The sequence below is a fragment of the Ochlerotatus camptorhynchus genome, unplaced genomic scaffold, assembly GCF_037179485.1.
Source record: "Ochlerotatus camptorhynchus isolate MF236.1 unplaced genomic scaffold, CSIRO-AGI_Acam_v1.1 ptg000099l, whole genome shotgun sequence".
Classification (NCBI taxonomy): Eukaryota; Metazoa; Arthropoda; class Insecta; order Diptera; family Culicidae; genus Ochlerotatus; species Ochlerotatus camptorhynchus.
The window spans coordinates 1085290-1108560 of NW_027040589.1; the positions used below are offsets into that span (position 1 = coordinate 1085290).

Consider the following 23271-nt stretch of genomic DNA (forward strand, 5'->3'; position numbering starts at 1 on the left):
ACAGCGAACAAAAAATAATCGATTAGTTGTTAATCGAGTAATTAAAAAAGGGACATCTCTGATTTTGGTGTGATTGTTTTGATAAAAATGAGCGCAAAATATCATCTCTACCGAGGGGGCAGCAAAACCACAAAATAACCTTGAATACGGGGGGTATTCATTGGATGAAAGGGACCGTGAAAGAGGACACTAAAATAGAAAGTTTTTCTTCCGACAGTTTCATCTTAGTATTCATCTTTGCTCGTACCCCGTATAAACAAGTATAATAAAGCTATATATTATAACATTTATCCACAGACAAACAGACATAACACTCGCAAGTTGTTCTTCGAACAAGCATTTAACGGACAATTTAAAAGTATCGTAGTTGGTAGTACCGCCACATGTGGCGCGCATAGTCAATTCCCTTGCGTTTGACGTTTACACACTACCGCCATCTGTTCAGTGTAGTGCCCACCACAGTGTACTCAACAGATGGCGGTAATGTTTTAGCGACGATGTTTTACAGTGAGAAATATCCAATGTGTTATGTCTGTTTGTCTGTGATTTATCGTTGTATGATTATTCAAGTAAATAATATGATAATACATGTTGTCTTGCAGTTAATATAAACCTAAAATAAAGTGAATCATATCGATAATTGTTATGATTAAAAAAGATCTTACCTTAACCTAAATCGTTCTTTAAGTATAGTTACCATAGAAAAAAAAAAACTTTTCTCGAACAAAATGTTCATGAAAGTATAGGCTGTTTCTATGCACTACCAATGCAAAGTACTAGGCGAGGAAACGTCAACCAAACCGTTTGTTTACATCAAAATTACAATGTTTACATCACAAATTAACTTAGATGCTTATTCACATCTTGTACTTAAGGTGGTTAGATTTTGATAAGTTCTTTAGTGGGAATGACACTGATGAAGACTGCACATTGTAGTCGAAATACGTATCTGTCATGGATACCAAAATTAATTAAGTGGAATTAAATGGAAGATAAACCCTTTTGCTGTTTTATTTAGCATTCCGCTAACAACCCAATTTCATTACTTCATTATGATGGCTACCAAGCCTTTGGGGATTTTCCTTATTAGAGATTTGTATAGATTTTTCTCCTTTAGCTTACTTAAATCTTTGGTTTTTATTAGTTAGGTAGGTTCCGATTCAACACATTGTAGTTTCATTTTTATACCTATGATCTTGACTTTTTTACCTAGGGGATGAGTACTTAAGGGGGTTAGATTTTGATAAGTTCTTTAGTGGGAATGACACTGATGAAGACTGCACATTGTAGTCGAAATACGTATCTGTCATGGATACCAAAATTAATTAAGTGGAATTAAATGGAAGATAAACCCTTTTGCTGTTTTATTTAGCATTCCGCTAACAACCCAATTTCATTACTTCATTATGATGGCTACCAAGCCTTTGGGGATTTTCCTTATTAGAGATTTGTATAGATTTTTCTCCTTTAGCTTACTTAAATCTTTGGTTTTTATTAGTTAGGTAGGTTCCGATTCAACACATTGTAGTTTCATTTTTATACCTATGATCTTGACTTTTTTACCTAGGGGATGAGTACTTAAGGGGGTTAGATTTTGATAAGTTCTTTAGTGGGAATGACACTGATGAAGACTGCACATTGTAGTCGAAATACGTATCTGTCATGGATACCAAAATTAATTAAGTGGAATTAAATGGAAGATAAACCCTAACGCTTCTAAAGTACCGCAACTATAGGAGCGTTTACCCTATATAACTTAGCATTCTAGATATGGCAATCATTCCCCGAGTATGTAATATGTAATATTATTTAGTTTATCTCAAGATTGATGAACCATATGATATGATAAAAGAAAAATGTTTGATTTGATTTGAAAGATTTTTTAATACTAATTCATTACTTTTCAATAATCATAATAAAACGAGTACCGTCGTGATTTTAAATTCCTTATAATATTACTAGCATAAACTTTTACCCGCTATTATATATCATTATATATTATTATAAATATTTACAATGGATGTTGCCACGGTACATACAAATTTCTTATGATATTTCCAGTACGGAACGATACATGTTATAATACAACAGAATAAAATAAGATTATACAAGGATTGCTTCCAGAATACTTTCACGAACATTTTGTTCGAGAAAAATTATTTCTTTTGTATGCTAACTATACTTACCCTAGCAGCACACTTGTCATTTAACTGTTGTGGTTACTTGTATGCACCTTATTTCAGTCACAATCAAGTTGCAGCAACCTATTTTGATAGATGTGTGTTGCTTGGGTAACGACCTATTAAGGTTATGGTAAGATCCTTTTTAATCATAACATTTCTCACAGATATGGTTCACTTTATCTTAGGTTTGTATTAACTGCAAGATAACATGTATGATCAATCTATTTACTTGAATAATCATACGACGATAAATGTTACAATAGCTTTAAAATACTTGCTCATTCGGGTTGCATAAAACACTTCAGTGGCACCACCATTGCAAATGCGAGCACATATCCTTATTTGCGGAGAATGTTATTGTGAGTGTTATGTCTGTTTGTCTGTGGCTGAATATTGCTCCCAATAAAATATCTTATATGATTGTTCTGCATAGGGGAAATGACGGCTTCGGCATGACAGACTATTTTCGGCAACCCAAATTGAAACATTATTTTCACTGGATTTTCTTACGAAAACACTTCGCTGAATGCATGCAAACGATTCTTTATGCTTTCAGCTTCAATTTGACTAGGGGAATTTACGTATTCTCGTCAATCTAAGCAGTGTCCACACTTCTATTAGCATTTTCTCAGCGTCACGCACATATAGGACGTGTCTGTTGGTTTACATTCATCTGCTGCTTGCTTCTCTATCCATTTTAATCGACAGAATTCTTCAAAACTGTTTGAAAGCGTTTTTCCAACGCTCCAAACTTCTCAGGTGAGTGTGACTATTGTCGACAGCCTCGTTTTCTTCGGCAACCTTCCCATTAGAACTGCGTGTTAACCAGCTGTTCTATTATCGGCAACTTGAAATCAACCCCATTTTAGAGTACGTATGCTTCATTTGAATAAAAATCTGCCATAACAGGACTGCTCAGACGTACACATACAATCAGATTGAAGCTGAAAGACTAAAGAATCTTTGGATGCATTTAGGGAAGTGTGTTGATGGGAAAACATAGTGAAATTAACGTTTAAATTTTGGTTGCCGAAAACAGTCAATGGGTGCCGAAGCCGACATTTACCCTATATTTTTACCACTGAGAAAAAGCAATCTAGCAAGGTTTTCTTGAAATGCAACACACGCACTACAAATTGTAGCTGATTTCGAGTTGCCGATAATAGAACAGCAGATTTACATGCAGTTCAAATGGAACGGTTGCCGAAGAAAAACTGATTGCCGACAATACTCGCTCTCACTAGAGAAGATTGGAGCTTTGTAAAAGCGTTTCAAAACAGTTTTTGACAATTCTTTCGACTGAAATTGTTAGAGCAGCTGGCAGCAAAAGATTGTAAACAAACCAATACTGCATATGTGTGCGTTCCTTAGAGAAAAAGGCTATAGAAAGAAGGTCGCTGCTTAGGTTGCCGAGAATACGTAAATTCCCCTATATCATTGAAATAATTTTAAATTATAGTATCGTACATTGAACATGACTGGTAGTCCAACTAAACATCGCTAAAAATAATGATAGTGTATCGACTAATCTTTATTTGTTACTGTCCCATAAGGTAAGGGGTTCCAGAAAAACATGTATTGAGATTGCAAAAAAAAAATGATTCTACTGCAATATTTACTGGTTCAGTGTGCAAAACTTAAAAATGGAAAGCTACAACTTTGAGTCAAACTCGTCGTTACTCTCATTCGCCGTGTATACCGTGCTGAACCACAAGTTGTGCGCCCTTCTTTTTCCAATGGGGACCTACAGGCAACGAGCTTTATCTGAAGCTTTTATCAGACAAAAGCTTCCCTCTGTTTTAACATACCGGCACTTGCGCTAGTGTGCATTTCATCGAAGACAACAAATCAAGAAGACTGGCAACTCTTCCATTTTCTCATACGAACGCTATGAGACAGGTACAATCGCGTCATCTGCCGCTCAAAGGTAAGTGCTTCGAACGAAATTTGATAGCAAAGATTACATCCTCAGACGAAGGGTTTGTGTATTTGCTCATTCTCACCTTCACTCAAGCGCAGCGCTACTGTATCCGTCGCTTGAATTTTGGCAAAGTTGCCAGTCTTCTTGATTTGTCGTCTTCGATTTCATCCAATCATCGGCATTCGGCTTCGGCATGTCATTCATACCAACAACATCAACATCGACTCGTGTTCGTTCGACGTTCGGACGGCTGGTTCGGTTAAAAATGCCAAAACTGGTTTCCTCCAGCCAAACCAGAATCAGTCGTAGTGTAACCGTGGTCGAGTTTAGTAGCAGTTACGTTGGTGGCTGCTTCCGCGAGTGACTAAAGTAAGCATAAAAACATGTGAATAGTGTGGGAACTCATAACATAAACATCCAGTCAGTAGACGATTTTCATGTGCTGCGGTGCTCTGAAGAACTACTTAAACAGTGTTGTTGTTTGTTAGTAGAAAGTGCGGGTTTTTGTGCCATTCGTGCAGAACAACATCCCGCAAGAAAGGTAGTGTTGCATTTCGTGCTGCAGCGGGCGGGAGAAAGTGCAGCAGCATAGGGATCAGGCATTGTTTATTCTCGCTTCATGTTTGGCCCGGCGACGACGGCGGCTTAGTCCGATGCGCAATCATCGTCATCGGCATCATCGACGTAGTCGTTGATCGAGCCGCGACCGCGAGGCTGTTGGCATTTTGGGCTTCTTATTGGTATTCCAGATTCTGTCTATCGTTGCCAACGCAGGCCATGAGATGCCGCGCGTATGTATGTAGGGATACATAAAGCTAATACCTACATTATTAGCGTTTTTTTCTTCTTCTTTCGTTCAGATCTTTTCGATTATGCTACGCTAACTTCGATGGCACGGAATTTGAATTTGAAGGTAACATTGTTGTGGCTGCTGTAGTTCCGGCCAATAAACATCCTGAAATTTCGGACGTACCTACATTTTGGCGACTAGGATCAATGTCGTCACTAGAGTTTGATCAGTTCGAAAATTTCAAAGAATTTGTTACTTTGACGAAGCGTAGATTTCGGTCTCAGTGCGAAGTATTGAAGGATAGAAGAGAGTTTATTTTGTTTAACCAATAGCCTCTGCCGTTCGCCGGTTGGATCCAGTTGGCTGGAATGTTTGCTTCAGAGAGGCTTAACCAATTTTTCTTGATGCCGATTTATCTGAAGTTTTACAAAGAATAGCAGTAGCTCGGTTAATGGACAGCCATATTTGAATGTAATTTCGTATCTATCAGAATTGAATGCATGATCGCGCACCCGCCGTCGATTGCACAAACATGAATCAACTGATGCAGTAAATAACAACGCAGAATAATCGCACTTGGGGAAAGTATCAAACAGCTGATGGTGGAACGAAATAACGTGCAGAAGACGAACCTTGTGTTTGAGTGAAAATAAGAATGCTGAAACAGCTGTTTTCTTGTGAGAGATAAAGTGTGTGTGTGTGTGATGTGCGATAAGAAGAATCATAGTTCGGAACAGCAACGACTGTGCTAGGTTTTGAAGTTGAGTGCCCGCGAGGGTGTTTTGTGTTAAGTAAGTGCTACTGCTGTTGTTGCTGGTGCTGAGTCGTGTCTGGAACCACCTTGATTATAATGACGAAGAAACGCCAACAGCAGTGAGAGAAGAACCAGTTTTTCGGTGTTGTGCCTCTGAGAAACATCCATCGTAGAGGGGGAGTGAATAGAACAGAAGCCGTGCGTTTCGGCCTGGCAAGGTTGGCAGAGGCAATTGTGGATTGGTAAGTTTGAGTTATTCTATTCTTCAGTATCCGATGTCCAATCATGATCACTGTACATTTCATAAACTGAATTGGGACCTCAGACTTGGATAATAGAAGCATCATTTATGTTGAAAATATGATATCTAGAGTAATATTTGAAATGGGCCTATGTCCAAAACGTAAACAAACCAGAAAATGGATTTTAAATTTTTACGCCACTATTCAATTCATATTTAAGAAAATTGAAGTATTTTAGGCATTTTTATTGTTCACAATAACAATAGTAACTGTATCTCAGTATACAACTTCCAAAATATGCGAAAAGCTTTCAAAAATATATGAAAATCGATAGCATAAATTAATAAGCCTTTTTGTGAATCTTTCAATGGATAGGCCCTTTTTGTTGAGCCGTTGTGCTTGTCATCACGAATTGTACGCCCATTGCTAAGCCTTTTCGCAACGTCAAATAAATTCAAAACAAATCATCGGCCCTGCCTCAACCAGTAGGGCCTAGCTTTGGTTTGAAAATTTTCAATCATCGGCCCTTCTACGCCACTAGGCTTATCAATGAAATGAAATAAATGAATGGTTGGCCGTTTAATCAATATCAGGTAGTGTTTAAGTTCATATTAGTGCCATGATCCCTCAAGCCTTAGGTCATGCGACAACATTTTTGAAAAATGATCAGATGAAGAAGCCAGATTTTCAAAGTCTCATTATTATATTTTTTTATTCAAGGTCTCCGAAACCTGAGTTGCAGAAACTTGCAGTTTTTCGAAGTTACCCGAGCAAAGCTGGATATCAAATTGAAATCAAAATTTGATGTTATGATGTAACTTATTATTATTATTATTATCTCTACTTAGGGGATTTTCAGCCGCAGGCTGGTTCATCTCCGGGAGCCCCAGAAGGGGGCTTCCCTAATTACATAGTTGAGAGTTTGGAGAACCCAGAAGGGGTTCTTCTAGAGGTTGGTGGAGCTCCAGAAGGGAGTCCCCTTAGTACAGAGTATTTTTAAACAGAGTTCATTATAGTTGCTGTCTTGGTTCTTAGCGTGGTTGGCGGATCATGGTATGAATGGCGGTGGTCGTTGTCGAAAGCAGTCAGGTAATCGTCATGTGATATCCAGGCTTACTCCAGTGGTGTCCATGTTCGAAGCGTAGTCATTTTGTATATATTGATTATATTTTATAGAACAGTCCAGCATCTTTTAGGAAAACTATTAGGGCTGCTTCCGTGGACGGGTCGTTAGAGAGGGCGTTACGTATGCTGTTCGGTATTCCATAGAGGAGCCGGATGTTATGGAAGCAGGGACAGTTGACAATCAGGTGTTCGACTGTCATAATCGTGTTGCAGGAGTCGCAAAACTTCCGAAAAGAGGTAGCGCTACCCATGTTGTGGGTCACTCGGGTGTGTCCGGATCGAAGCCGGGATAAGACCTGTTGTTCCCATCGGAATGATGTAACTTATTTTGAATACTCCAGTTGATCTCATGTTGGTTGACTTAACAGTTTTTATTTATAATGCGTTTATTTTTCCAGGCTCATTCGTCGTAGCTTTGCGGAGCCCATATTAATTGCAAAGTTACTTAAACAGGGTGTCGACTACCTGGAAAATCAGGGAATTCATTTTTGGACCTGGAAAATCAGGGAATCTCAGGGAATTTCATTCAAATTCAGAGACATATTTCTTAACGACAGAAGTATGACAAACTTTGCTTGTTTCAAACAACTTGATTACTCGGTGTAGTTTGAGGATGGTTGTTCATTTCAAATTCTAAATAGAGTTGTGAATTTGTGGTGGCTCAATGCTTGATGTTGCATTTTTGCAAGTTGAGCAAAAATTACTCAAATAAAAGGGTATTTGGATAACTTTGCGGCTAAAATAAATTCATGCGGGTGTTGACACACTCCTGAGTTGAACTGAGATCCTGAGGTTTGATAAAAATCCATTTCCCTAGACACTAGACATTGTTAGTTGTTGCAAAATTTAACCTCCAAACTTGTATGTCTTGGTCTCTTAGTCGATGTTACACCTAATTGCGTCTGACTTAGATCCGTTGGGCGCATTGGAGCGCTTTTGAGTAAATTCAAGAATGGTTGTGTTCTAAACAGCCTGATTAGCTCAGAGATAAAAATTAAATGAAAATTTAGGATAATGGTCTTGCTTGGGTGGATTTTTGTCTTTGATGCTTGTAGTAACACTTTTATTATAGAAATATGATTCAAAGAAACGTAGACAAGCATTGCCTCGACAGCATAGAGTTGATTTATTGAGTATTCTTGGTCTTCATTGTAAATCTGATTAGCTCGGAAAATTAGCTTCTCAGGGAAAGGTGAAAGCGCTGTTTTTACAATTTCCCACCATAGGAATCTGGCCGCAAATTAGCGTCTAGTTAAGCGTATTAACCGGAATAATTTTCTTGCGGAGCTGGGTCTCAAATTGTGCTCAAGGGATTAAAGACAAGTGCTTCATATGTAAGATGTAGGAGAACTGGTTGAATTTATGCCCCTAGTGTTGAGTTCAGAAACAGTCAGAAAAGAACTTCTAAACCGGGTTGAAAAAGTTCACGATATTTCACGAAGTTCAACAAGGTAAAAGTGAGAAAATCGCCATTCCACGGATCTCTTCTCATATCATGGAGTAAATCGAGCAAATTTGTTGAAAATTTTAAGCGAGGGGGAGAGGTACCTCATCGATTCTTCCGGTTCGCCTCCTAGCATCGTGCTATAAGGTACCAGGCGATAACCAGGGTAGTTGATCGATAGCTCGATGACGTCATTTCGTTGGCGTCTGCAATGGGAAATTCTCATAGCAGGCGTTGACGATGGGACGTTGTCGAGTTGTTGAATAGCAACTATCGTGGTAACTCACCGATTACCTGTCGATCTGACAAATTTGGAAAGGCGTCTGCATTGAATTGTCTCATATAATATTAATATTCCGCCCACTATATCACAAGAAATTGCGAGTAGCTGAGTGGAATGGAGATAAGTTAAGCATTGGGTACAGGAGCAAGTCTCCCCTGGGTGGTGCCAAAAGATGAGCGCAATAGAATCATCAAGTTGCCATAAGGCACGGAATGAGACTATTGCATGGCTGGGTAGTCAAAGTCTTCCATTCGTTAGTCATTTCAGGTGGATTAGAACAGGTTTAGGTTTAGGGTGGGCGTTGGCCAGATTTGGATTTTTCAGATGTAATCCTGGATAGGACCCTGTCATTGAACGTCGCGTGAAAGTGGAACTTAATGAAGGCCTAAGTACTTTTTCGTAGTTTTTAGTTTTCGGATTTGAAAGATCGTCGGTTACAGTGGCCTGCTTATTGAGCAGAAAAACGCGGTCCCAGGTCCTTACATATCAAAGAGATGTATGGTAAAATCGCTTGTGTATCGTGTATTTTGCGAAACTCGTTGTTGTCGTTGGTTCCGGGTTTGAATGGATACACAAATTTGAGCAACGGTATTATGTGATATGAGGGGCTCGGTGGCCTTAGAGCAACCGTTTTTGCTTACTGAGCAGAACATCATGAGTTTAATCTCAGGCCCATCCACATTCAAGATTCGTCAATCGTTTTATTTGTTAATATGACTACATGGTAATAACAGCAACTCGGTGATTAAAAAGGTGCTCGTCTGCCTAGTGGCATACGTTTTTGCTTACTGAGCAGACGACCGTGGGTTTAGTCCCAAGCTCCTTCGCGTTATATGATCGTTAGGACATCAATTCAGCTTATCGTTTACCAAAACGAACCCAACCCTCTTATCCAACAACCCAGTGATTCCTCGTGGAAGTGCAGAGGTGTTCTCGGCTTCCATCAAAGCGAGTGTCATGTCAACACAATCCTTCCCATTCCTTTCTTGACCTGTGTTTGGGCGCGGCCGGCGCTGGTATTGCCTAATTTAAGATCACCAGTTTTTACACATTGAGGATGATTGCTAGTCCCAAGCATCGTCTATTGGTTCTCTGTGTAATTACAGCTGATCTGGCAGTAACAGAGTAGCAACCGTGGGCGGTCAATCAAACTCAAGCAAGCTCAAACTCAAATTTGTTGAAAATTTTAAGCGATTACGCAAGACTTGTTTGTAGATTGATATCGAGATGGTTGCAGTTTTCTTCGTTATTAATCATGGAGCTTACCGCGATTACAATTTGTGATTTTAGAAAAATGTGGTGCCTTCCCGTGTTTGACAACCGGGATTTCTGTCTTTTTTGCATTCTATAAAATGTATCGAACGCTTTATTCAATTTGAAATTTTACTGGATCACTCTTTATGGGTTAGAGGTCCATGTGGTATTTCACGGAAAAAATGTCCAGAAAGCACTGCCCATCTAACACTTTTGGCTGCAGACTAGCTGATACAAGCTGCAGCAGTCTGCAGCTAGAACTGTTTGTTGGGTAATACATATCTGAGGAAAGTAGTAACTGATCCGGTCGTGTTGACAAAGCCATGTAGACACTGAAACTAGAATTTGTTTGAAAATTACTGAAAAATCATTGAATATCAGGCAATTTTGATTTCTTAATTCAGTCGACACCCTGTTAAAACTAACGTTAGTAAAGCGGGGGACGATTGCTCGCGGTTATCTCAATGGTTAGGGGAATCTGCTAAAATGAACACTATCAATTTTCAATAGATCACTATTGAAAATTACACAAATGTCCAACTGTTGCAAGCTGATCAGCGTTTTCCCTAACACAGATTTCAAAATCGAATTTCACCGGTCTCACTGAACGGTGCTTATTCAATCACCGTGTGTGGTGGTGTCCGGTCAGTCGTCATCAGCAGCAGCAGCAGCAGTGCTTTCGGCGCGTGGCGTTGAACATTGTTCTCCAGTACACAACGAAAAGCTGCCCGCAAGCTGCGAGCTGTAGCCCACATGAGCGTCCATTCATCACCGAAGAAGGAGGAAGAAGCCTCACCGCTACTGATCGGATTCAGTAGCTTTCCGTAAGTCGTTGTGGGTCATCTATGCCAAGCGCGTTACCCTCGTTCCAAACAACATGCAGCTCGCGTTTGTGGTCAAATACATAACAGCATTGAAGTGGTACATAAAATTCTCGCAATGACCGAATTCCACATCACCTTGTCAATTAGCTAGAAAAACTTCGAATTAAGGTAAGGTTTTTTTTTTCAGGACGGTAGAAAAAAAAACAAAACAATCTCGAATTTATATGATTGACCGCGAATATCTCGCGATTCGAAATTTGAGCAAGAAATTCTACCGATCTATTTTCGGTTATCTATTGAATAAACCAAAAATTCCATGCGTTTTGTGCACGAAAATGCATGATTTTGTCATCAGAAAACGAGGCTTTTCCGTGATGGGAAAAAGTGGTTTCCCTAACACAGTCGCCGAATATTGATACCGAGCACGTAATCCTACGTCAAATCTACGAATTTGATATGAATTTCGTATGAACGATTTTGCTAAATTTTTAATAATTTTGATACACACTTCTTGGTTATAGGACAAAAGGTCGAATTGAACTTAGAGGGACACAAGTTCGAATGGACAATAAGTCTAAAGGTTGAAATGGACAAAAGGTCTTAATAGATAAACTGGTCAACTTTTTGGAGTACAAAACGGCTAACTCTTAAAAAAAATCCTCCCACAACTCCCCCAACGATCGTGCCACCCAACCCCAAGTCAAACCACCTACTGGAAATCTACAATCCACCACCTACACCGGAAGCGGAGCCGAATGTTCCGGCGTCGTTGTCCACTCCAATTTCACCATCACCAATCACCTCGTCCGCCATCCACCAACCTCTCACCAAAGCATTAGCTGCAGCAAGCTCTTCCACCACCACCTAACGTTGGCATTTAAAAAAAATGGACAAAAATCGCACTGACGAAACTACCCATGCAGCATCAATCATAGTAACCTATGAGTCAGCAGACAAAATTTGACAGCTCTATCAGTCAAACTCCAAATGAGGGCAAAAACAGTAAAGCAACTCCGTTCAGAAGTGTGCGCGTTCAAAGAACGGCACCCCGCCGCGTCGAAAACGGACATCGTGCGGCACTTTGTGGACGCCGGATACGCCCGTTCTGGCATCTACAACATCTTGGCACTATTAAACAACAATCAGAGCATTGAAAGAATGTCCGATTCCGGACGGCCGACGACCCTGAGCGACAATAAGTTTCAAAGGATGTTGAAGAGGGAAAAGTGGCTACATCGCTGCGTGCGCTTGGCCGGGAGGTCGATGCAACCGGTCAAACAGCGAAAAAGTACCTGGCGAAAGTCACGTCCACTGGTTTCGGAGCTGCAGGCAATGACGCAGCGGCAGCGGTTGAATAAGATGGTCAACTCGTTTTTCCCGGCGAATCGCGACGTGGCAGTGGTGATGGACGACAAGACCTATCTCACCCTGGATGGCAACGACTGGCAGGGCACTTCGTATTTTACTTCCCCCACGAAGAAGGTGAGCTCCGAGGTGAAGTTCATTTCACACACCAAGTTCCCCAAGAAGGTGCTGCTGGGGCTGACAATCAGCGAGAAGGGGGTGTCAAAGCCGCTCTTCTTTCGCTCCGTACTGGCCGTGAACGGGGAAATTTAAAGTACGAAATGCCTGCCGGAAGTTGCGTCGTTCATCAAGAAATACCATAAGGGCGAAGACGCGGTGTTCTGGCCGGATCTGGCGTCGGCCCACTACTCGAAGCGATCGTTGGAGGAGATGGAGCGGCTGAATATCGATGTGGTACCCAAGTCGGCGAACCCGCCCAACGTCCCCCAGCTGCGTCCCATCGAGAATTTCTGCGCCAACCTGAAGCGTAATCAGCATAATCATTACCGAAAGAATCGTTCAGCTTTTGGAATTGTACCGACGAAAGCAAGCTGCAATTATCGCTGGAATGGGTGGCTCTACTGTCAACAGTACCTACTGCACCGTAGCAGATTTAAGTTTTGATAATTCCACCTACTATAACACACTGACGTTCAGCATCCTCTCCAAGATCACCAACGATCTGCCTTCTCGGGCAATCGAAATTTCGCAATGGAACCTCCCTCCGGAGTTAGTCTTGGCAGATCCAGATTTTGCTTCGCCGCAAAGGATCGATATGGTTATCGGTGCTCAACTGTTGTTCAGCCTTCTGCAGGAAGGACAGATTCCAGTAAATGCTGGTCCTTCTGAACACCAGCCTGTTCTCCAACGTACCGTGCTCGGATGGGTAGTAAGTCGTGGACCTGTCGCAATCGCTACCACTACCCAAGGCTCGGAGCGAGTCGCTCTGTTGTGTACCACCGATGACTTAGACCAAAAACTGACTCGATTCTGGGAAGTCGAGAGTTGCCCTCAAAGTCGTGGGCTGTCTAAGGAGGAATTAGCTTGCGAGATGTACTTTTCCGAAACCACCACCCGCGACGAATCAGGCCGATTCATTGTACGCCTGCCAAAGAAAAAGCACTTCTTGAGTCAACTTGGTGACTCCGAGATCGGTGCCCTCCGCAGATTTCAATGAATGCAACACCGGCTCAGCAAGAACCCCTGAACCAGTGACCATTTCCGGATAGTTCGCTCAGCCGTTGCCAGGCGTTGGAGCTCATCTAAGGGGATTCCCAGTGCGTGGACATCGTTTGCCCGAGATGCCCGATGACCCTGGAGGGGTCGTTTTTGCTTACTGATGATGATGATGATGATAGTGGTTTACCACCCATTGTAGCACGGAAACTAAGTCCGACAGCAGTGGGCTCTCTTCTCTGTTTGTCTTGATCGCTGTATGAAGGGCAAAAAACGGATTGGGTAGATCGATAGGCAAAGCCGCCTATACCCATCTACGGAATAGCAAAGAATCTCATTCCAGCAACTTGATCAGTCAATTGGTCAAAAAGTCAAGCCCCCAAACAGGAAGATGCCCCAATGAGTGGGGAGAAGAGTCCGCCCTTTATCCACGAAATGGTTGGCATTCCCACTCTCCCCGTCCAAATCGCTTCAATCGGGTGCTCTGTTGGGCCGTCCCTTCCCTTTTATATATGTATTTCAATGTATATACGAGTTGATTGTTATGATTATTGTCAATAATACTTACATTTCGATGAAGATCGTGCTACTTATATGACCTTTTTTGTGATACTTACCATCGCAGAAACCAATCTTGATTCGTAGACCAGGTCGTTCCCAGACGGGGCTCTTTGATAAAGCCATCTTCTTCTTCTTCATTATGTTCGCTCACCACCCGGAATGCTGTGAGATGATCCATTCTGGGATGGTTTCCATTCTGATGATGTCTATTCGAAGATGATGTTTTGCTGGAGCCATTGCTGTGGCCGTTGGGTTTTCCCGAATCCGTGGCGTCGCTTCCGATGGGTAGATTGCTCTTCATGTGGTTCTTGGCTGGTATGTACAGGCGGTCCACTTCGCCGAACAGACGGTTTCCGGAGAGATCGTTTTTTGCTCATTTCACACTGAAATTAGGACTTGAAAGCGTTTTTAGCGAAAACGTTAAGCCTGTGAAAACGTTAAGCGTGAAATTGAATGCTGTGAAAATAACAATAAAACACTTTACACTGCTTCAATTAATCATTTTGTCAAGCTTCTGCATTCATTTTTCATCAGATGTGATTGCTGTTGTTGGCGGTGACATCTATCGGAAAGTACACATAATTTGTTTTCCGTTAATTGTGCACAGTGGATAGTGCAGTGCAAAACAAATCTGGTACCTCAATATCTGCATTTAGATTAACATCCGAAGTCCCTCCTTTTTTACACTTTATGAAAACCGAAAATGGAACATGTAACAAAATTATGAAAGATTTTGAACACTAATAACTCAGCTGCCCCTGGACCAATTTCAATAATTTTATCATCAATCGATCAGAAATATTTCTACGCATCAAAAGCGATGTTCCAACTGATTATTTCAACAAGAAACTAGTGAAAAAGTGGTAATGTCAAGCATTATCCAATGTAAAAATAAAAAGTGATAATTGTATGGCTGTTTTTATTAAATAAACGTTCTTCCGAAACCCAGTCGTCATAATCGAGTACCACTTGGTTGCACATCATTCTGCTTTAACCTGAAATGATATAAAAGAGCGCTGCTGCCTAGCTTCAACTCATAATTAAAATCAACAAATATGCTTTCCTTAAAAGCAAAATGTAAACTATTACAATGTAAAACTAGAATCAAACAGTAACTTGTTACATACATAATCAGATGAAGACCTTTCGGGCTAAATCAATTGAAATGTACAATAATTGTAAACCACAAGACTATAAGTAAATAAACAAACAATTTAGTAGTAGTAGCTTCAACTCATTTTCGCTTAGGACGGCGTGATGAGCAGGCAGCGGAAGCAGCACTAGCAGCAGTAGGAAGGTGGTGGTCCACTCTTCTACCTAACAAGCAACAGGCCATCAAGCTTATTAAAGTTAAGAGTTGGAATAGAATTCATCTGTGGCTGTTTGTCCATATTCAGAACCACACGCCCCCAACGACCACACAAAAGGCTATCCAGAGTTGTAATCTTGTAACCAAACTTGGAAGCAGGAGTGCAAGTGATTTCAATCGATTCTCTTCATCTTTCGTTAATAACTCGTTAATTGCCCTTTGTTGTCTTTGTCTGTGTAGCTTACCGGCGTGTGTAATTTCAATCAAAATTTCATTTTGTTATTGTTCCCAAACACAGACATCATATTGAAACACCATCGTGATTATGCATTGTAGCATTCTCTGTAAATTCCAATTGGTACAGTAAGTGCTTCATTGCTTGCACTTTGCGTTGGATAGAGTCAATATTCGAAGTAAAACAAGTGTTTATTGAGAAATTGTGTACAAATCTTCAAAATGTCTCAACACATGGCCGCTAAATATCAACGCGATTATCGGAAACGCGTGAGAGACCAGGGGAAAAGAAACCTGCGAAACAGACGCGGACCGTTGCTGAACGCGTTCGAATGTGTCGAGCCAACAAGAAAGCGGCCAAAGGTAATCCTAATTTTAGGACTTTTTCAATTACCGCACAATTTCAAAATTTTTGATAATGGATTGTTCATTTTGGAGTTAACTTTCTAAACCATTTATTTTGTTATTAATATATTAGTGAATGGAGCATCAAAAACAATCTAAATTTCAGCAATTTATTTTTTGTTAGGATCCATACATATCCCGATCAAAAAATGCAACACTACGGATACAATGTAAAATGAAAAAACAGTTACAGCCAATTGGTGATGTACGGTTTATAAACAGCACAGTCCTTACCTCCCAGATCTGAGCCAAAAACGTCAAGGCACGTGCATAAAAATGTCCTCTCCTCATTCGTTCTGGGGAAGTAAACACCGACGACGGACGTAATCTGCCAGCCATTCCGGGGCGGGCCAGTATTGTAATCGTAATGTACTCGAAATAATAACTATCATAGAAGCCATTGCCCTCCGAAACCGGTGACTGCCAGCGAGACACGGACACGGTATCGTGCAGACAAATCGCGGAGGTAAAATGTTCTTTCGAAAACGATAAACGCTTCTTCGGTTCCCCCCCTGTGCTGTGCCTCTCGGTAGGACATGAGAGAAGACTAATACGGCATCAGAGATAAAAACTGCCATTTCTGCCGTACTTTCCAGCTCCCGTGTGTAGGTTCGCCGAGACAGGCCATATCAAACGGCAGGTGAATGTTGTTGTTGTTGTTGTTGTTGATGTCTGTCTGCTGCAGCAGTGTGCACCAACTCCCGAGTCTGGTTTCCTTCCTTTGGGGCAATTTTTAGATCGTGCCGTGGTTGGAGAAAAAGTGAACAGTCCCGTCGTCATGAAGCATGCAACTCGAAAATTGTATGTGTACTACCCGGTCTGCCCGTTGTTTGATTCTATTTCTTTTTTTTTAAATTATATTGCTCTGTACCAGCCCCAGACAACAAAGAATGGTGAGATTTAAGACGATGTCGACTATTCGTTTGCGGCAAACGTTCCGATACATATCATAAACGACAAATTTTTTGACGCATTTATGTTCGATTTTTTAAGCTCGGTAAAATCGTGATTGTGATTGTGATAACTTCAGCGAAGCTTCATAAACAAACTGTGGGAAGATACGGGAAGTTAACATCCTGAAAATATGGGGAACTTACTGGAAACTTTAAGAACCACTTCTGTTAGCTTCCGAGAAACTGCAGAAAGAGTACTTCGGAAATTAAGAGCACATGAGGAAAGTTGTGAAAACTTTTAAGAGGTATTAAGAGCTAGATCAAGAGATTTTTGAGAAATTTCAGAGATCTTAAGGGCAGTTCCTGTAACTTAAGTCCAGACTTTTGGTGCATTTTAGCCAAATTCCATGATGTGCTATAAAAAAAATCTAGAACCCTTAAGATATTCCGAGAATTTCAGGGAAGTACGGAGACCTTGAGAGAATTTTTGAAAACTTCAGAAAAATTTCAGGAACTTCACAGAAATTAGAATTTCAAGGTACCTAGTACAGATGTGTTTACGAGAATTCCATTTATTTCAGAGCAGAACCGAGATTTTCAAGACAAATTAGAGTATCAAAGGGAAGTTCAAATAATTTCATGAGTCTCGAAAAACAAGTTTTAGTTAGAAACTATAAACCATAACTTAAAAAAGACGAGAAGTTTTAGCAAGCACCGATTCAAGAAATTCAAAAGAGCTTCTAAAAAAATTAGTTTGTTTTAGATAGTTTAATGATATTCAGCGAAGTTCCGAGTACTTCGAGGACGATCTTCAGATAACTTCAGAACAATCTCATTAACTTAAGGAAATTTGCAGTGACTTACAAGGAGTTCCGTGGAATTATGGGATATTCCGAGAATTCTATGATTGATTTGAAAATCTTGCTGGAACATTAAACAAATTTAGAAAACTTCAGGGATTTCCAGATAAGTTCAGGGAAAATTCGTGATTCAAGGCAAAGTTCCGTGAGCGTTTATTAAGTTTGTAAAACTTAAGGAAAATTGTGGAAACTTCAAGGCAATTTAATGACTTTCGTTTAGTTGTGAGCTCTTAAAAAATACTGAGTAATTCAGGGCAGTGTAGAGAACTTTAACGAAATTCAGAACTCTTTTTGGCAGTTTTAATAACATCAGGAATGTCTAGACTATTGATGAAGCTATGAATTAGTCTTGGTAATTTAAGGGCAGCTCCACGAACTTCAGAAAAATGTTGAGAACTTCAGCGAAAAATCATAGAACCTCTATTAATTATTCTGTTTCATTCCACGAAAGTTACGGGAGCAAATTTAATCAATTGTTACGGCAGTTGAAGAAGGAATTTCAGAAAATTTCGAAAACTTCACAGAAGCGCAGAGATCTTCAGAAACATTTCGAGAACTTCATAGTAGTCTATGAAACTTAAGGGTAGATCCAAGAACTTCAAAATTATCATGAAGATTAGCAAAATACGAGAGCATTTCAAACAACCTTAGTAAGTTCCAAAAAAGGGGGCATTTCACGGGGAGTTCAGTTCCATTAGTTTTAGAAAATTAGCGCGATGTTAAGAAGTTTCCAGATTTTAATAGAATTTCAGAGATGTTAAGAAGATTATTGAGATCTTTTTTTTCCCCAGAACTCCCTTGAAATGAGGTTCTTAGAAATTAAAATTAAATTCCAAAAAACTGGAATTTGACTCCATATTCTTGAAAACTTCTAGAAGTATTATAACTTTCAAGCAGGGTTGCTTCAACTCACTTATTATAAAAAAAATATTTTTCGGAATTATGAAATTATTAGATGTTATCATGATATGTTGTACTTGTAAGTTACAAGAAGACGTTGTAAAGTATGTGTTTAACGCATACAACCTACCAATATTACTTTCAGAGCGTCACAATCGCCGATTTTACGAATCGTGGACGCACACGAATCATAAAATTGCTTATTGTGAAAGAGGATTTGACAGGTTTTATTATTATTTTAAATTTTCCGAACCTCTTAACGGAATCCCTTTATGAAGAGCTTTGAGTGTGTTGGTTTATTTCCTTTTAATTCCGTTATTATTTCAGGAACAATACAAAAGGAAAAGGACATTCACTTAGTAAAAAGTCCCTATTTTCGACAAAAAGTAACTTTTTTCGCCATTCCCGCTTGAATTGCAAAGTAAAATTCGTTAAAAAAAAATGTTTAAGTGCTACAGTATGCTTAGTTCTTATGGGAAGTTCATTAAGCTAACGAACGAAAAAGTACGCAGAAGAAACCAAGATGATAAATCATCAAAGCACATTTTTAATTGCGATTTCGCACCTTTGAGGAGTCCAGTTTCAACTGCAAAATTAAATAATCAGGGTGATCGGGAAATCGGGATAACCGAAAAATACCGGAAATTCGATGTCGCCAGGATAAACTCGTGAACTTCGACGCCGAATTGAAAAAAAATGTGCTTCCTCTCTTTAAAAATATTAAGACTACACGGCGAATGAGAACGACTTAAATTTGAGTTTAGTTCACTCATAATCGCCAAAAGTGCAGGAACTCAGCGATGAGTAAATTTACCTCATGTTTTCCCAGGTTTTTCCAGGATTTTCCAGGGAAAAATTCCCGAATTTGAGAAAAGTAAAGATTGGATTCACTCAGTCTATTGGTACTACTCCGAGACTGAATAAAATTTTCGTCAATTTCCTCATTTTCCGGCAGATTTTTTAGGTTTTCCACAGGAAATCATGAGACAAATTATACTCATCGCTGAGTTCCTGCACTTTTGTCGATTATGAGTGAACTAAACTCAAATTTGAGTCGTTCTCATTCGCCGTGTAGATTTTCAGGATACAGTTTCTTTGAAGAACTATTAAAAGAACTTTGCAGTTTTGAACAGATGTTAGAATATATTCTAGATACTTCGGTCAAAAAGTTCTAGTTCTAGTTTTGGGATGAACTATACGAGGGTTATGACTAGAGCTCCAAGTTAATTGTGTGAGATCAGTGTTTTTTTTAAAGTAGCCCTGTGAACAATTTCTTGGGTACAACTTGGACTAGGAACTACTTGGAAAGCACAGAAGAACTCCATGTGAATTTTCAGTAGAACTTGAGAACTCCAAGACAATTCAGATTAAAAATTTATAAGAACTCAGAGGTGAACAGCATGGGAATTTCTAAGGAGGTGAATTCTTTAAAAAAGTTAATAATTCAAAGAGAATCTAAGGACGAACTTCATGATTGTGTTAGTGTTCTGCAAAGAATTTCTGCACTGTTATAAAGAAAATTCAAGGCACTCCCAGAGTTAAACTCGAATTTATTTTAGAAGAACTCTATAAAAAGAACTTCTTTTGAAAGAGATACTTCAATCCCAAAAAACTGTCTACATAGTCAATGAACAGCCCCTTAGTTGAATACCAAGGAAAGGAGCAAAATTCAACGGTAACATCCAACATATATTCAATTAGAATGTTGAGAATACTTCCTTTGAAAATTCTGAGCTAAATTTCAAGTGGATTTCAAGGAGTATTCTAAGGATATTCCGGTGTTATTTTTTTCAGATAATTCAAAGGATTAAGGATTCAGATAATTCCAGCAGCATTTCGAAGAATTTTCTATTCCAAAGATAATTCCATGGGAATTTCAGGATAAAATATTAAGTAAATGCTGAGATGAACCAAGTGAATTTTCAGGAGAATTCTTCAGGCAATTCCTAGCAAGAATTATTAATAATGTAATGAGCATTGCAGAGTGCATTAAAACAGTTTTCTAAAGATGTTGTAATATTGTTTTTAAATCATATTTGGCCTTTACACTAGTCAATAATACCTATCAGAATTTCTAGCTCAATTTAAAATATTTCCATTATACTTTTGGATTGTATTTTTGAAAAATGCGTGAAATTAGAATCATAGGTTAATGAAACTATGGTACTTTATGGTAGAAGCATTCGGAAAAACCTGGAAAACTCATGGAATTTTATTAAAAAAATGAGAAGGTATTAAGCTATAATAATTATCAACAATATAATATGTTATATAGGTTTTTGGTCCGTCTTACGATTATCATTACAGTTTAAATTAGTCAGCATTGATTTAAGTTTCTCTTGTGCTCAATATTCCCCTTTATATATTTATCTTACAAGTTTCTAGAAGGTTTATCAAATAAAAAAAAAATTCACTTCGGAACTTATAAATTGAGCTTGATAACTTCAAAAGTGTCTTAGTTCTATGATTTGTAAATTTCCCGCATCTTGCAGTTCTTTTTGTAGAATCATTTTCCTAATATCTTGTTGTTAGAGGTATCGCAAATTAATCGATGACCATACCCCAATCTATTATCTTAAAATACAATTGACAACAGAGTTTAAAGATTAAAAAGATAAATAATCTGAAATTTATTAATACTTAATCCAAAATAGGGGAATTTACGTATTCTCGGCAACCTAAGCAGCGACCTTCTTTCTATAGCCTTTTTCTCTAAGGAACGCACACATATGCAGTATTGGTTTGTTTACAATCTTTTGCTGCCAGCTGCTCTAACAATTTCAGTCGAAAGAATTGTCAAAAACTGTTTTGAAACGCTTTTACAAAGCTCCAAACTTCTCTAGTGAGAGCGAGTATTGTCGGCAACCAGTTTTTCTTCGGCAACCGTTCCATTTGAACTGCATGTAAATCTGCTGTTCTATTATCGGCAACTCGAAATCAGCTACAATTTGTAGTGCGTGTGTTGCATTTCAAGAAAACCTTGCTAGATTGCTTTTTCTCAGTGGTAAAAATACAGTCAAATTGAAGCTGAAAGCATAAATAATCGTTTGCATGCATTCAGCGAAGTGTTTTCGTAAGAAAATCCAGTGAAAATAGTGTTTCAATTTGTGTTGCCGAAAATAGTCTGTCATGCCGAAGCCGTCATTTCCCCTATATCAAATTTCCACAAAGTGCAAGCTTGAAAATAATCGAAGAATATTAACAAATCTCCAAAGACAACACTAAGAGATTTTAAAACAAATCTATACAGAGCTGGAAAAAGGGCTTATCTGCTTTGATCGATTCTCTTCATCGACTTTCTCTTTCGTTAATAACTCAGCTGCAACACCATTCCCTGTTGTATTTGACGATTTGGACGATAGATAACAACCTCCATTATCATGTTATGTGGCAAAAACAGCACGAAAACTGTTTGCATAGTCGTGGTTATCAAAAGAGAAAGTCGATGAAGAGAATCGATCAAAGCAGATAGGCCCTTTTTCCAGCTCTGTATAGAAATTTTTCATTCCGGTACTTGTTTTCCTTTCTTTAGTCTGACACCTCTCAAGTTAAAAGTATTTAAAACTTTCTTATTTCCAAAATTTTAAGATTGTTGGTCAGTCTGTTAAATGTCAAATGATCGAAAATCTCGTCAGGGATCTTGCGAATTGAAGTTCAAGGATTTTATAAATTCTTGGGATCTTTCATAAACAATTCAGATCACTCGATTTTTTGCTCATCATGTCTTATTCTATTTTTTACCAGTTTAAAACAGTTTATAAGCTTAACGGTTGAACACGAAAAAATGCGGACGCATAAAAAACGTTGCCATAAAGGCATTTTTAGAGATTTTTTTTTCAAAATTTCGTGTTCAAGCTAATAGTGTATATTAAAGGGCGAACACGAAATTATTGCGACACATTCAACAGGGCATAACTTTTTTACCATTGGGTAAAAATCAACCAAATTTTTAACACTTTCTCATTGATGTGTATTGTGTACATGCTGTCAAACTCGAAGTCGTGTTTTTCGATTCAACGAAAATGGAGGTGAACCAACGCGAGTTGAGAGAACAAATTCTTTCCAAACACCTGGAATTTCCTGACCTGTCGCACCGGCAGTTGGGAAAAATGTTGAACATTCACCATTCAACCGTCTCCAGAGTGTTGAAGCGGTTCCAGGAGCGGTTGACGTTGGACCACGGCAAAGGAGCTGGAAGAAAACCGGGACCGGAGAACAAAAAGACGGAGGGAAAGGTGAAGCGGATGATTAAAGCAAATCCCAACGTCTCAAGCCGTGATTTGGCTAAAAAGATCGGCATGTCGCAGAGCTACGTCCAGAATGCAAAGAAGAGAGCTGGACTACATACATACAAGGTACAGAACTTCCCAAACCGCGATGAGCGGTAACAATCGACGGCTAAAACTCGGGCACGGAAGCTCTACGAGAAGATGCTGACAAAATATGGCTGCTGTGTGATGGACGACGAAACGTATATAAAAGCCGATTTTAAGCAAATTTCGGGGTTGGAGTTTTTCACCGGCAAGAGCAAGTTCGATGTGGACGACAAATTTAAGAAGAAGAAAATGTCGAAGTTCGCCTCCAAATACCTCATTTGGCAGGCCATCTGCTCTTGCGGACTGAGGAGTGAGCCTTTCGTGACAAAGGGCACAGTAAATGGCGAGATCTACAAATCTGAGTGCCTCGAGAAGCGCCTTTTGTCGTTCTTGCAGCAGCACGACGAAGCTCCACTATTTTGGCCAGATTTGGCATCATGCCACTATTCTAAA

General features: G+C 39.4%; 1 protein-coding gene across 3 annotated transcripts in view; it reads left to right on the forward strand.

Moving 5' to 3' along the window:
- Window positions 1-4390: 4390 nt before the first annotated feature.
- The window catches only part of Sulf1 (Extracellular sulfatase Sulf1), a 209775-nt gene continuing 190894 nt past the window's right edge, over window positions 4391-23271 (forward strand). The window contains exons 1-2 of one of the 3 annotated variants that reach the window (XM_065219105.1): window positions 4391-4645; window positions 5385-5890. The gene's annotated coding sequence lies outside the window, so the exon portion shown is untranslated. The remainder of the gene's footprint in view (window positions 4646-5384; window positions 5891-23271) is intronic. The other 2 variants (XM_065219108.1, XM_065219107.1) reach the window with 2 other exon arrangements.